The sequence below is a fragment of the Misgurnus anguillicaudatus genome, chromosome 8 (assembly GCF_027580225.2).
Source record: "Misgurnus anguillicaudatus chromosome 8, ASM2758022v2, whole genome shotgun sequence".
Taxonomy (NCBI): Eukaryota; Metazoa; Chordata; class Actinopteri; order Cypriniformes; family Cobitidae; genus Misgurnus; species Misgurnus anguillicaudatus.
This window is the reverse complement of record NC_073344.2, coordinates 17,824,067-17,840,519: the sequence shown is the minus strand read 5'-3', so window position 1 is coordinate 17,840,519 and position 16,453 is coordinate 17,824,067. Positions and strand designations below refer to the sequence as shown.

At 38.1% G+C, this 16,453-nt stretch overlaps 1 protein-coding gene across 2 annotated transcripts in view; it reads right to left on the bottom strand.

The window, feature by feature from the left end:
* cntn4 (contactin 4) overlaps positions 1 to 11,652 on the bottom strand; it is a 238,867-nt gene extending 227,215 nt beyond the window's left edge. Inside the window, exon 1 of one of the 2 annotated variants that reach the window (XM_073870408.1) lies at positions 11,373 to 11,652. The gene's annotated coding sequence lies outside the window, so the exon portion shown is untranslated. The remainder of the gene's footprint in view (positions 1 to 11,372) is intronic. The other variant, XM_073870407.1, reaches the window with a different exon arrangement.
* Positions 11,653 to 16,453: the final 4,801 nt, after the last annotated feature.

Below are 16,453 nucleotides of genomic sequence, written 5' to 3'. Positions count from 1 at the left end.
CGCGTCACAGGACCGGAGGAAGAGGAGAAGTTGTGGTTTAAAAGTGCATATTTTTTATATTTTTCTTACCAAAAATGACAATCGTTTCGCTAGATAAGACCCTTATGCCTCGTTTGGGATCTTTAGAGTCCTTTGAAACTGCAATTTTAAACTGCGTTAAAACGGTTAAGTGTTGGGGTCCATTAAAGTCCATTAAAATGAGAAAAATTCAGGAATGTTCTCCTCAAAAAACATAATTTCTTCTCGACTGAACAAAGAAAGACATCAACCTTTTGGATGACATGGCGGTGAGTAACTTATCTGGGTTTTTTTGTTAAGAAAATTGACTAATCCTTTAATTACAGCTCTTTATGCTATTTATTACAATGCATTTTATCGTCATAATATAATATCATTTTAGTAATTTACCGTAATGAACTAACTCATTTATGTCATGGTAATCATTCATGTCTGCATACAAATTATCATGATGTTTCTTGTAAAATTCTTGTAAAATCACTTTTGTGCATAAAATAAACAGCTATAAAGAAATCAGTTCGGCAGATATGCTTCTGATATGCTTCTTACGAGGTGTTTATTTAACCCAAAAATAGAAATTCATAATTATTTCACAAGGTGGCAAATTTGTAGGAATTCGTATAATATTACACGTGCAAAAGGATATAATTATAAGGGGATAGAGTTACATTTTTTGAATGTGACAAGAAAAGCAGAAGATAATGATGAATACAAAATAAAAAGGGCGATCCCATTAAGATCCATTAAAGCTAAAATAAAAACATTACCAAAGTCATATTTTCGAATGTACTGCAAGCCAAAACAGAAGTAAAGATTGTCTTATTTTCCCTGTCGTGACATATATCGGAGTGAAATGGCTTCCAAAAAAAAAGAATAAAAGTAGGGCAGGGCTTGAATTCGTCCACAATATTCCAAAAATATAAAAGTTTTTATTTTCAATTTCATTGTGACTTTAAACTAGCAAAACTGCTGCAAAACTAGCATGAGATCGTACACATTCATACAAATGAACCACCTCATAAAATAGTTATACATTTCCTAAAGATTATGTTAAAAATTCATTGTTTAATGATTATCTGTATTCACATTTTCTGTGGTTGGAAGAACACTTATTTGCATCTTGAAAAGGGCTCAATGGTTTTAGGCACACTTTGTCTGCAAGATAGTGGCCTACATTCAAACAAGTATCAGTCCATTATTTTCACCCTCAATGCATTTCTTAAATGTAATTTTTTGCACGTATTGTCGAAATTGTGGGTTTTAGAAAACTCAAGCCCTGAATCCAACATATGACAAAGAAATTCTCGGTGGCACTCTGTCATAACGTCAAATCAAGATCAACTCCTGAAACATTATCAAGCCCCGACTGCAATTCACATCAAGGCAACTAATCTGCCCAACATCGACGAGGAGACAGCCGATCCAACATGGTAATATAATTCAAAGCTTTTTTTAGTGGGAGAATTGGCCTGTTACTTCACAGACCCGAGCCACCGGGAGATTATTATTTCATGAATCGCCTCAAGCCTTCCGAGACATATTTTTTTGAGAGCTAAAAATTACGTATTTGGAGTAAAAGGCTCGCACGTTTCTATCGCTGGTAAGATGTGAAGGCCTGGATTTCGCTTCAGAGCAACAATTTGTCAGAGGTGCTCAGAAAATTGGAGTAATCTCTCATGTCTGTGAAGTCGTGTCAGGACACACACAATGGCAGGGATATCGAATAACCCAATAAAGCAGTGATAACAGATATAATTTACAGTAGCGTTCTCTAAAACATGACAATTAAGGCGTATTTCTGCTCCCTTATTAGTTCATGGATGCTTTATTGAACATGCTCTCAGTATACTACAGTATACATTAAAAATGCTTACAATTAAAAAAAATTAAAGCAATTAACAAAGAAGCACATTCAAAAGAGGTCATTTAAAATATTACTGTAATAATTCAGGTTTTGATGAGCAATGAAGGACTTGCTTATTAAATAAACCCGAACCAACATCTAATCAATATCTAACAAAAGAAATACGTTGTTATACAATGTGTAACAGTTTGCTCAGTTCTATCTTAATAAGCAATTAAGATTTTTTTCTGTTATTATTGCATACTTCTTTTTCATTTGATGGACAAATAAGAGGGGCAATAAACTAAAAAATGATGTGCCATAATGTTGTTCATATTTTCCATCTCAATGCATTAACCACTAATGGGTCAAGCTATATAGCAGTGATTCATATCAACAGTACATCACTGTGGGCAGCAATGCATAATTACTGCAGCCTAATAGAATACATTCAAATGTATAAAACTTGTATTATGAACTTATTATTTTTAAATTATATGCTGTTATATTTTGCCTGGGAACACTAAAGGAGACTTTTTGATAATTTGTTTAGATACCAAAACATGCAACGTGCAAGTTTTCTGAAGTTATACGATAGGTCAACCTGATCTCAAATGTACTTAGCAAAACCAAAAAGCAAATTTGCATTTTAAAGACATCTAATATTCATCCAAACGCAGCCTTGACGTCAGGGCTAAAACAACACCTTGTAATCACTGTTGACTTTGCTTAAATGGTGAAATGGTTGTAAGTTGTTTTGGCAAAAATGACATAACCAAATTCAAGTTTATTTTGGCTAAACTCATAGCAGGACAATGTCAATTCTTTAGTCAACCTAGACGGTAAAATGATGGCTGTTGCTTGATGGGTACCTATTTTATGGCAATTTCGGATAAATTTGTACAATGTGGGGTTTCATTTGTTCTTTCATAAAAAAAACAAATGAAACCCCACCCCTAATCCCAATATTACTGGAGTAAAAAACATGAATAAGATGTATAAATGTACGAATTAGCCATCTCGTAAAATAGGTATTACAATGAGATTGTGTTGGATATGTGTGAGAAATAGACAACAGATTTACTAACAGCTTGTGCAAGTGCAAACCATCACTTTGGCGTTAAGTAACGACTGTCGGGATTTACTAAAGATGGCCAGTGGATAATTAGCGCTGAAAAGGTAAGGCCTAGTTATTTCTGCGACTGACCTTATTGCATATGCATTTCTATAGAGTTTCCCTTTTCAGACACAAAATTTATAGGAAGAGAGTATGTAAGGGATTTACTCATTTTTGCGCGTGTGATATTACTGGTATTTGCGCAATTGTTTAACGCCGAATAAAAGCATGTCTTAAACCATTTTGTGCTTGAAATGGCAGCAATTGTTGCATATAGAAGAGATCAGAGAGTGCATGATACAAAAAGGAGGATTTTTTCTCCACACGTAACAGAGGAACATATGCCAGAGGAACATATTATTCAAAAATATCGTTTGCCAAGCCATGTTATTTCTATTTGCTGGAGGAAATAGAAGAGGAGTCACTAGGAGAAGTCACACAATAGCAGGCGTTTCAAAAATTCGAAACCTTCATTTTTTTGTCCTCCGGTTCTTTGCAGTGTACTTTGGCTTCATTTCACACCCAGCATATTCAGCTGCGAAGTCCGTGGTGCTGAACTCAAGCGCATCAGGTGTTAGTAGATCACCCGCACCTGAAGACCATCAGCTCCGCTTACACTGTAAAAAATACTTTGCTGCCTTAAATTTTTTGTTAAATCAACTCAGATTTACAAGTCATGTCAACAGAGATGAGTTGTCACAACTTAGAAAATATAGTTGAGAAAAGTCAACTTAATTTTATAAGTTATAACAACTCACCTGTAGTTATAACAACTCATCTCTAGTCAAGATAAATAATAGTAAGTTAAAATGACTTGTAAATCCGAGTTGATTCAATAAAAAATTTAAAGGCAGCAAAACATTTTTACAGTGTATTTGCGACATTAAACTAAATAGCGCAGCTCTTGGTAAATTGTGTTGTTCATTATATGGCAATGAGCTGCTGCACCTGTGCTAATAAATTTTTTGTAAATACCCCACAGATATTACCACTCCCATTAGCTCTTTTTTGAAATTGCGCTCTCACGCTTATTTGCCCTGTTTAGTAAATCTGGCCTGAGTCATCTACTTAACAATAATCTTTCAATAACAATCAAAGGTCATGGGTTCGATCTTGGAAAGACACATATGGTACAGTACTGGAAAAATGTGTAGCCTTACTTTGAATGCACTTTAAGCCGCTTTGGATAAAAGCATCTTCCAAATGCATAAATGTAAATGCGATGCAAATGTAAGCTGACTCATGCTGTACCGAACAATGCTTTTTCACACAACCCTGTCCTATTTGTGATCAGTTTTCTAACTCTTGAAAAATATTACATCATAATTTCTCTCCGAGGAACTCTGGAGTTAAAACCAACTTTCATCTCTCTCAGCTTATTCCACACGGACATAAGCCTCTTGTTTGTTTTCCAAAGTATAAAGTACGTTTTTAGCACCATATGAACTCCCCAGAAGACTGTCATACAGTAGATTTCCCATAAACACTCGGTGACACACCCATGTGGTTTGGGCGGCACTTTGCTGATTAAACAATTTCCCCGTCATGCCTATTATGAATGCTCATTATATAAACCACCCTAATCTTGACACATTCATTTTACCAAAGGGAAGAACTGTAAGTGAAAATATTAATTGTAAATAATGCAAACGGCATCACACAGCGAATTGCTCCGTAACTGTCTTATCATGTTATGCTTCTCTAATGAAACCCACAATTAGCCGTATCCCCAAAGGTAAAGTCATGTTGCAGCATGATTGCATAAGCAACAATAGACAATAGGTCTGTAACGCATTAAATAAATGCACATAAGATTTACAGTTCACTGGGTCTGAACTTATTTCAAACCAACCATTATTACAGACAGATGTGTTGGTTATTAAATCATTCTTCAATTTTTAAACTTCCCTTTCAGTAATAAAAATTTGCATTTATTGATTTACATAAATCAGCCCTGCGTTTACAAAATCATACCAACTAGTTTGATATTTCTTGTTTTGGAAAGCAGTGCACCAGGCTGTACTATCTGTATATAAGTACACTGTCAGTATATAAGAGTTCATATTAGTACCCCATATTGTACACTCACCTAAAGGATTATTAGGAACACCATACTAATACTATGTTTGACCCCCTTTTGCCTTCAGAACTCCCTTAATTCTACGTGGCATTGATTCAACAAGGTGCTGAAAGCATTCTTTAGAAATGTTGGATCATATTGATAGGATAGCATCTTGCAGTTGATGGAGATTTGTGGGATGCTCATCCAGGGCACGAAGCTCCCGTTCCACCACATCTTAAAATATGCTCTATTGGGTTAAGATCTGGTGACTGTTCAAGAAACCCATTTGAAATGATTCGAGCTTTGTGACATGACTGCTGAAAGTAGCCATCAGAGAATGGGTACATGGTGGTCATAAAGGGATGGACGTTGTCAGAAACAATGCCCAATTGGCACTAATGGACCTAAAGTGTGCCAAGAAAACATCCTCCAAACCATTACACCACCAGTGGTACCCGGTGGGGTCTTCTGCTGTTCTAGCCCATCCGCCTTAAGGTTGTGCGTGTTGTGGCTTCACAAATGCTTTGCTGCATACCTCGGTTGTAACGAGTGGTTATTTCAGTCAAAGTTGCTCTTCTATCAGCTTGAATCAGTCGGCCGATTGATGTGAAATACTCAGACTGACCCGTCTGGCATCAACAACCATGCCACGCTCAAAATTGCTTAAATCACCTTTCTTTCCCATTCTGACATTCAGTTGGGAATTCAGGAGATTGTCTTGACCAGGACCACACACCTAAATGCACTGAAGCAACTGCCATCTGATTGATTAAGTAATTGCATTAATGAGAAATTGAACAGGTGTTCCTAATAATCCTTTAGGTAAGTGTATATATGGTACATATTAGGACGTTTTAAAGGGTACTGCCCCAGTGACAGCTTCAGACCATTTTTCGACAGTGTTACGTGTGTATATTTAGCGACTTACTATAGTATTACAATCTGATGCCACCAACTGTCCAATACTTTTTGTCAGGGTAACTCAATAATGTTACATCCATAAAAAATGAGGTGAATTTCCATGGAATCCAAAAATAAAATAAAAGTTGTTTTATTGTGTCTGCAACTATCCGAAATTGTCTAAAATAAAAGCAGTTCACAAATCCATTCCCATAACTGGACATTAAGGCGTAATAAAAAGGCACAACGGCGCTGTTATTAAAATGAATGATAGCTCTGTTTGTGACAAGTCTACTTGCAATCATGTATGAGGATCATTACATTACCAGGGAGCTCAAAAATACAGCTCGGAGACATTAAGTGGCAGAAATAACAGCAGAATAAAAGAAAAGTGCTGTTTTAATGGGGTTTTTGGAGGCACGCTGACTAAACACTGGGTGTATCCTCTTCCTCACCACACAGTATTTTGAATATTTGCCCAAAAATTTGCTTTACACGGAGAAGCACATGCATGTTGTATAACCCTATACAAAACGCACCCCTGGTGATTTGATTTATTTAAAAACTGAAACAGTAACTGGTTGTGGCAAACATTGAGAAAAAAAATATGACGCCAATGCCCCCCAACTATTCCTACCCCTACATTTACACCTGTCACCAAAATTCGGTCAGTTTCCCCAAAGCAATTTCTCACCAAACGCTCTGATCTCATCATAATTACAGTACAGTACAGCTCTGAAGTAACACTATTTCAGTCCTCAACCCTTAAAAAAGGTGCAATGGTGTGAAAAAGACCTCTGTTTTATTGTGCCGTCAGCTTTCCTAAACTTCACACCAATACAGAACATGTTGCGATATGAACAACAAGCGAAAGTTCACAGATACGAGCTTACCGAACACATTCGATTCCTTTGCCCTTTTAGCCAACAATGCTACAGCGGGAAGAGGGAAAACTATAAATAAACCATCTGACCCAATGCATCAGTTGTAACTGGGTGTGCGGTGCACTCAACACACCGTGTTCACACACTAGCTGAGCCATAATAATTCCCAGCACCAGAGGGATTGTTTTTCCTAATTGACAGCCATCTTAGATCCATTAGCACACTGCTGTCAGTACGCAAGCCTTTGATCTGCTATGTCACCTGGATCAATTTCAATGCCTGGCAAACATGCAAATTATTCTGTATAGCAGAGAGGTGTCAAAAGCATGGCGCTAAGACACTGACTGTCTCTCGATAAAAAGCAAGAAGGGGGTGGAAGACAAAAAAGAAGCTGACTTTGAGACTCGACGGCTGGATTGGAAGGAACGGGGGAAAATCATCTTATAATACAACAAAAGAGGCTTACAAGTCTCTGCATGTGCGCACGCAAAAGAAGCATCGAGGGCCCACAGCCTTTCTGCGCATAATAATGGGCTGTTTGCTTTAAAAACCAACCGAGAGCAGGGGAGAATCTTACTGGAGGCGTAAGGCGGGCGACACGAGCATTTGTCTTTATTTGCTGGGCTTTACTGTGCACCCTAGATGATGAGACGCTAACAGACTTCACAGGACTCTGTCCAAAATGCCGCCTTGCACGACTGAAGAGCGCCCAGCTGCGTCCGTGCACTTGAATTCCCAGTTACCCCTTTGTTGCCTTTTCATCCGGGCCGCCCACAGCGTTCGACTACGCAGACGTAGAAGTTGTGCTCACTTAGGAGGATACTGTGACAACAGAGAGGTCTTCAGGGAGTCGATATTTCCCTGAAGAGTTTGTGCAAAGCTCAAGAAGTGGAAAATACAAGGAACACAGCAAAACAAACTAATAACACGACTGCGAATTAATAACGATTAATGCAAATTTCTTATTAAAGCTAAGAGTTGTGTATATGAGTAATATTTCAAAAAGTATGCATCATCATAACCACTGCTAACATTTTTACAGAGAAACATGATGATGAATGGCACCATGTTGTACATATTAGTAGTGTTGTAGTCAAGACCACCTAAACCAAGACAAATTTGAGACCAAGACCAAGACAGGCCGAGACCGAGACAAGACCAAGACTTTAAAGGGTCGAGACCAAAGACCAAGACCAAGACAGGCCGAGGCCAAGTCAAGACCAAGACCAGTGCAAGTCACTGCATTAAAACACTTATGATAAAATCTGGAATATGCATATGATTAGGCACTTTTGTCTGTGTGTGTTCGTGTGTGTGTATGCGCGCGCGTGTGTGTGTGTGTGTGTGTGTATGCCATCAGAGAAGTTGATAAAATAATCAAAGGCATTGCAGATACGTGGGAATTTATCTTTGTCTATAAGCAAATAAAAGTGAACAAACACTAAAGAGCTGAAATCAACTTAACCATTTATTCTGAACTGTCTTTTTCCACTTAAAGGATTAGTCCATTTTCTTAAAAAAATATAAAAATACAGATAATTTACTCACCACCATGCCATCCAAAATGTTGATGTCCCTCCTTGTTCAGTCGAGAAGAAATTATGCTTTTTGAAGAAAACATTGCAGGACCCTTCTAATTTTAATGGACTCCAATAGAGCCCAACATTCAACACTCAACTCAACACTTAACACAGTTTTTTTCAACGGAGTTTCAAAGGACTATAAACATCCCAAACAAGGCATAAGGGTCTTATCTAGCAAAACGATTGTCATTCCCGACAAGAAAAACAACAAATATACACCTTTAAAGCACAACTTCTCGTCATGTAGATCTGGTCGTGATGCGCCAGCTGACCCCACGCAATACGTCAAGAGGTCACAGAGGACGAACGCGAAACTCCAACCCAGGGTCTACAAGTGGTTGAAAGAGGACCGTTCCGACATTGTTGTATGTCAACTGATACTAATTAATGTCTTTGTGGCAGTTTATTGTTTAAAATGGTCCGCAAATGTGCGTTTTATATATGTAACAAGTGACCTCCCTACGTCACTACGCATTTACGTTAGGTCGTGCTGGACCGGACCTAGACGAAAAGTTGTGGTTTAAAAGTACATATTTGTTACTTTTCTTGTCAAAAACGACAATCGTTTCGCTGGATGGGACCCTTGTGCCTCGTTTGGGATTGTTTATAGTCCTTTGAAACTCTGTTGAAAAAACTGTTATGTGTTGAGTTGGGTGTTGGATGTTGGGCTCTATTGGAGTCCATTAAAATTGGAAAAATCCTGCAATGTTCTCCCCAAAAAACACAACTTCCTCTCGACTCAACAAAAAAAAACATCAACATCCTGGATGACATGGTGGTGAGTAAATTATCTGGATTTTTCTTTTGGGAAAATGGACTAATCCTTTAACACAATGCAGGTGTTTTTGGTAATAAAATTAGAAAAATTGTCATTGGGAGAAACTTAAACAATGATTAAACAATGCCAACATCATATGCCAAACCTGAATAAACTGCATAAAATTAATGATAAAAAATAAATTTGTGATGTGCCATCAGTTGTGGTCTTGACCGGTCTTGAAATAAAATTCCGAGTCCTCTTTGTCCGAGACCGAGTAAAAATGCGGTCGATTCCAAGACGAGACCAAGACCTTTAAAAAGTGGTCTTGAGACCGCTCTCAAGAACTACAACACTACATATTAGTCTTTCATGTGATTCCTGCCCATTAAAATACCCTAAAACATGTTTACAAAATGCTTCAGCCTTCATGCGCATGAACCACAAAACCTCTTTTCTTAGACAGGTAACTTTTCTTAGACAGCTCCCGAAATGCAGACGTTACACAAAAGTGTCCTGCTGGATGCAGTTCATTTATACTTCTGCCAGCAGAAACTATCCGATTAAATTTTTATGACGTTCGCCTAAACGCAACCACCCTGGAATCTTTTTAATGTCACTTGCACTACATCACTTCTGACAGGTCGCTACGCTGCTGCACTTTTAGCATGAAAGCACACTTTCTCTATCTCTTAGTGTCTTAATCTATGTCGCTATCTCTTTTACTTTCTTCTTGATGTAATGCTGATAACTATTTCCCAACATAATAGTCTTAACAAAAAAGGATGCTCCGGTTACCCAAAGAAGCTTTCTTTCACCTTTTTATAGTCTGTATAACCTTTTGTTCAACCGAAAGTTAAAGTTTCTTCGACAAAATGTTTAATTTAATCAGAACGCTCCCAAACTCCAAAAGGAAAATTATTCAAAACAACAAACTATGCATATATTTCCTCATCTGCAATGTTTTTACAATGCATACTGCAGCTGTTAGTCTAATATATAATACAAAATCCTGAAATGCATGCAATTACACCTAACTGTTGCGAAAAGTGATGTGAAAACAAACCAGGCAGCTTTTAAAAAAAAGCCAGAAAGCATAATCTAATCCAAAAATGATTGTATAACATATCCTGGGTTGACATTTCCTGACCTGTGATTACCATTTAAATATGATCCATATAAAACCACATCTGCATGGCCACCAGATGAGATGAGATTGAAACCAATACAGGGAGATGCAGTCTGTGAGCGACAGATGCCTTGATAAGTCCACAGTATTCAACCTCATGCAAAAATCTATGCGTCTTTGCACAGTTCAATGTTATTTAAATTTCAACAACACCCAAATGTACCTAGTGAAACAGACAGCTGGGACGGTGGATGACATTTAGAAATAAACCGAAGGGCGAATAAGTTATCACTTTAATTTTAACATGTGATGCAGAGAGGAAATAAAGAAATAAATTCTGAGTGGTTTATGGAGTCAGCGGACAGCAATAATCAGAAAATCCGGGCGGATTAAGCGATGGAGGGGATTAATAAACATCTGTGGAGGGAGGCTCCAGTCTCCAGCACACGAGTCTCTCTAACCGAATCAAAGTCAGGGCAGATCAGATCATTAACCTCGGCGCAACATGTCTCCAAGCGTCGGTAATGCACACCCGTCCTGACGTTAATGCGCTCTGTACGCAAGCCATCACCGGCGGTTTCGGTAAGTAAGATCAATTCGGGCTCGAGGTTTGAAAAGTCAACAGAAACGATGATTTCCCTACGTGTCACATTCAGGTGGCTAAAAGTGATGAACATTTTTTATCGTTGTATTAAACGAATAACTTATAAAAACAAATATACAATAAAATGCATTATTTGACTGAATATGGCATATTGCGTGTGATAATTGTATTGCTATTACTAGTAATAATTATATTGCTATTACTACTACACAGTACACACCAATAGTAACATTCACGCATTTATCTTCAGTGTTTTTGGCTGTCGTATACCAATGCGTAAAGGTGCAAATAAGTGAAAGTCTGTCCTTTTCCCTTTCTTAAGACTCAATAAAACGTGTCACCGTGCGAGAAATGAAAGGTGCAGCATCATACCAACTCTCCTTTAGATGAAGTGCAGCATTATAAACCCGAGTTCAGTCTAATGGGTCTGTAAGTACACAGCAATGCACAGCAGATAAGTAAAGACGCACTTACTTATGATACATCGAGTCCCGTCCCTTCCTCAGGCTCAGTGAACCGCGCATCCGAGCGGAACCAGATCTTCCCGGGCGCCTGAATAAATAAGAGCGAATCTCCAAAACCCGACGCTGAGTAGCCAGTCTCGCCACAAATACGCGCGCGCCGCCGTCAAGCTGAATGTATCGTATCGCGCTATCCTCGCGCTGATTCACGCATCAGCATTGAGCCTCGCGCTGCTCCGAGTGGCACGGGGTGGGCACCTCCCACATGCTGTGTGCTCCCAAAGAGTCTGAAGCATCAGCATCTTTGTGTCACGAAGGACCGACACGAGGGATGCGAGGGCACGGCTGATGTGACAGGGATGTAAACTTCCAGTAAAATAATATGAGAAGATGCATGCATTATTCATTTTCCATTTGAAAATAGCTATTGATAGAAAAGCCAATGCATCTGATCTGCCCCATTACAGTATGGCTCTATAAATTATTTCATTGGAAATGGTTTAAATGAGTAGCCTAGTCGTAGTTTTGCTTAGAGACCTAGATTTGACTTGGGCTGGTGGCCCAAGGGCATGCAAAATGTAAACAAACGTGTCCTTAATACTATTACCATAACAATGAAGATACGAAAGTTGGTAAACAACTCTTGGATTGTGATGGATCTTGACACCTTACAATCGACCGTACCAAACAAACTGCTCGGCACAAAGCATGTTTATCCTTGCTATGAGCGAACCCGTGTTTAATGTATTGTGGGTCATCATTTATTTTGGTTTTCGAAGATGATGGCTTGTCATGCAACATGTTGACCTTGTTGGCATATATCTATACTGACAAGCGCTAGCAGAGCATGGCATTTGCAACACCTATACTGTAGGTTGTAGGTTCAATTTCTATAATGACAAAATGTATGCACGAAAAACAGAAAAAGGTTGATGGCTCCCAAAATGCTTTGCATGAGGCTGTTGTTTTATAATTGAATTCTGTAAAAACAAAGACTTGTTTAATGTTCATTTAACTTTGAAAAACTGTTGCTATAACATTTTACAGTGTATAGCTTATTTATGTTGACATTGCACAGTGTATGTGTTTAGTTGAATTGTATTTATTAGGTTTAGCATTATTTCCCTTGCTATCTCTGACCCAGATCCACCACCGATTTTGAGGTCATTTACATGGCTACATGCACCGCTTGCTTAAAAGCAAATGCACCTAATGAGCGGTTTTTCAAAGGAAACACTGGAGTCCATCACAAAACACTGTTGTCTAATACAACGTAAGGGAATTCCTTACGAAGCAGCTGCATTATACCTGATCAATTATTTATCTCACTTTTAATGAGATCACATTTCTCATTGTCATGATTGGAGTTTAGCCTCCCCTGCCTCCTCCCCCAATGCTATCGCATTTTCCTCAATTAAGTTGGATCGGAGGACTGATCTATCTAGGCACCTGCGCCGGGGGGTTTATAAGCCGTTCGGTAAGTGTCTTGATCAATGGTTGGGGCTTATTGACATGCTTAACTCCCAATGGCACTCTCAGTCTGGTGTGACACAACAGCGTGGGGAAGAGCGGGACATGTTTTGACACTAGTGTGACAGAGGTGTATGTCTATGTGTTGGTGTGGGTGTGCTGCCGTGTGACTATGGCTGTTTTGCATATGTTTGTGCAATTCAAAGATAGAAAAATGGCTCATGGGCTTTTTTAAAGAAAACAACAGAGTTATTTCACATGCATAGTTGCTTGAGAAATAGGACGACATTAAATGCATCTTGCTTAGCACTCATATCCTCAATACAGACAGATTGCATTTCCATTGACTGTTAGCTGAAGGGACGCTTTAACCGTCTAGATACTATATGAAGTTTAAATGCAACACATTTCCAATTAGCAATACTGTCAGGGAAGCAAATCAATCGTTTGTTATTAGATATGTAACATCGTGTCCTCGAGGATTGTGCTAATCCACTAGGTGGCACAAGCTAACAAGCCTGTTGTCAAACACAGCCTTTTAAATCAGGGTAAACTGTCAGTTGTTCTGGGAAAAATACAGTGCCGCTGATAGTTTATCTGCATTAAATTTAGGCGACCAGTTTATTTTTTTATTTACATAATTATAGTGGTAGTCTCTTTTGCATACCAATCTCTGCATTATACCGCAGGCAGCGAAATTAAACAGATACAGGCCTCTCTGCTGAATGAATTCCACCTTTGATCCCTTAAAATTTTCATTATCCGCACATAAGCCCTAATTATAGTAAGTGGGATTCGAGAAAATCTTCTCTTTCTAAAATAGTCAATGGGAAGGCGATAATTAAAAGAGAAGTGAAATTGAAATCCTGATGGGATTAACTTGCAGGAAAGACAGCAAAGAGCACTACAGCCTTGAAGAGAGACCGGCTACGGATATGTCTTTATAAATGGCACATATTTACTGACTCCTCATAAGCAAACAAGAAAATTAGTGTGAAATAAGTAGCCTACTGTATAAAGACGTACAGTAGTTGATCATTTTTTAATAAAATTCATGAAAATACATATGAATAAATGAAAAAAAACCCAGACTGCTTCAAACATATCATTAACACTTTGCCTTTGTTTAGACCTTGTGTAGGGTGCATCCATTTGTGCCCGCCCAAAGAAAATTCATAACAGGTGACCTGGGCTGACCTGGGCCGGGTTTCCCAAAAGCATCGTAAGGCTAAGTAGATCGTAAAAACGATCGTACGAATCATCTTAAAATTACGGGCCGTTTCCCAAAAGCTTCGTAACTTAAGTAGCACTTGAAAATCATCGTAGATCTACGAGTGCTCTGGAGTAATCATTCATTCATAAGTGCATAGTAAGACAACAGAGTTACAAAGTCACCTGCAGGACGACCAGCAAATTGCACTCCTGCAGTGACGATAATGTAATGTTTTTAATGTATATTTATTAATTGGGTTCTTCTTTGTTTATTTGTTTAAATTACTTTAATATAATCTATTTAAAATTAAAATGAGAAATTGTAATTACTTAACATAAATTAATAAAGAAGGAAAACATATTTGGTACAATTTTGGTAAAAGTTGGTACTAGCAAATTGATAATTGTTCCTACCAATTTCTGCTATAATTCATCTGGCTACAGTAAAAAAAATTTTTTGAAGGGTTGGCATCTGATTAAAGAAACCAAATAAATATTTACGGTACAATGCAATACTCCATAATAATAAATAAACACAGATAATAAACAACAAATAATAATATTAATCTAAACTATAATATAAAATGCAGAAAGCATTTTGCAGTGGGACAAGTCCTAACTAAATACGGAAAAGAATATTTCATTATGAAGAATTTTAAAACATTTAAAAAGTCATTGAACAATAAAAAAAAATATTATTAAAAAAAATAGTGCACATCGGCTAAAGATCATTAGCCTAAACAAGCTTCTGCTACAAATTCGAGTCATTCTATTGGTGACATTTCAGCACTTGACAAACGGATAGCGACTCGTAAGTAGCACTTAAAACCTAGCTGCGAGCGATCGTTTCACGTGCATCTTTGGGAAACGCACGTAAATGAGCAACGAATGTTCGTTAAGTAGCTCGTAGAAAGCGCTCTTAAGTGCTAAGTTCAATCGTTATCGGGAAACCCGGCCCTGGTAACACTTAAAGGAAAACACCACCATTTTTTATATTTTACTATGTTCTTACCTCAACTTAGACTGATTAATACATACCTATATTTTTTTCAATGCATACACTTAATTTTTGTACAGCGCATCGTGAATGTGTTAGCATTTAGCCTAGCCCCATTCATTCCTTAGGATCCAAACAGGGATGAATTTTGAAGCCACCAAACACTTCCATGTTTTCCCTATTTAAAGACTCTTACTTGAGTAGTTACACGAGTAAGTATGGTGGCACAAAAAAAACGTGGCCATTTTTTAAGCGGATGTTGTATGGCGGAAGAGCACTTAGTGTGCAGCACTTCGACCTCGGCGGACAGTAACATTATCATTCCTGACTACTCCCCCTCTCGCTTAAACTTCCATCAATATTACTGTGTCCAAGGTCGTAGTACTGTAAACTAAGTGCTCTTCCGCCATACAATATAGTTCTCATTTTTATCCGCTTAAAAATAAAGTTTATGGTTAAAAAGCATTGTTTTCCACATACCGTACATTTTTGTAGCTCTATATATACTGCTTTCCTCAACCGCATTGATTTTGTACAAAGCTTGTTGATCTGAAAAGCTGATTTGGCCGCTAATCTGTACGTTGTGATTGGCCTGAATACCTCTGATGTCAGCTGGAAATGTAATTCTCCTTACCATGTTTGAAAGATTCGGACACAATGCAATGCTAACAGGAGTTAAAGGAACAGTATGTAGGATTGTGGCCAAAACTGGTATTGCAATCACAAAACTTGTGGCTATAACTGGTACTGCAATCACACAACTGGTTGCCAATAGACCCCTTCAATGTTTGTAAACATTGAATGACTTTCGGGTGCGCGTGCAGCATGGGGTCAAACTGTTCATACCATCCAGGCTTTCTAGTTTAATCTAACAGGGCTGAAAAATGATGATTTACCTCAAATGAAGTGAGCACTACAAACACAAGCCTCTTTGATATTTGCATTGTCCCAGTCTGCACGTTAATTGCTTGCAACCGCAGATGTTGTATGTTTTGTTTTTGAGATTCTGCCTGAATCGCAAAAACTTAACAGAAGACCTGGTGCGATTTTCACAGCCCACGACGCAAGTAGGCATTTTTGACGATACCGAATAATACGCAACTCAATCTGCTGTAATGACTTTTCTGACCCTGACATGCGCAGTGGGAATCGCCTGTGACGTGAACCGTGAAGGGTTCGATACACAAAATGACAACATAAACATCAGTTGAGGGCTGCAACTCCACTTTTTAAATGACAATATCCTTGCCGGACCACTGTTGTCAGTTATATAAGTATTTGAAATGAAAATTATTTCTTAATGTCTAGTGACATATCGGGGCCATTTTATGATTAATGGATATAAATTTCTTACATACTGTTCCTTTAACTTACATGTTGTGAGTAAAGCGGAAAGAATTATGTACATGTCTACAT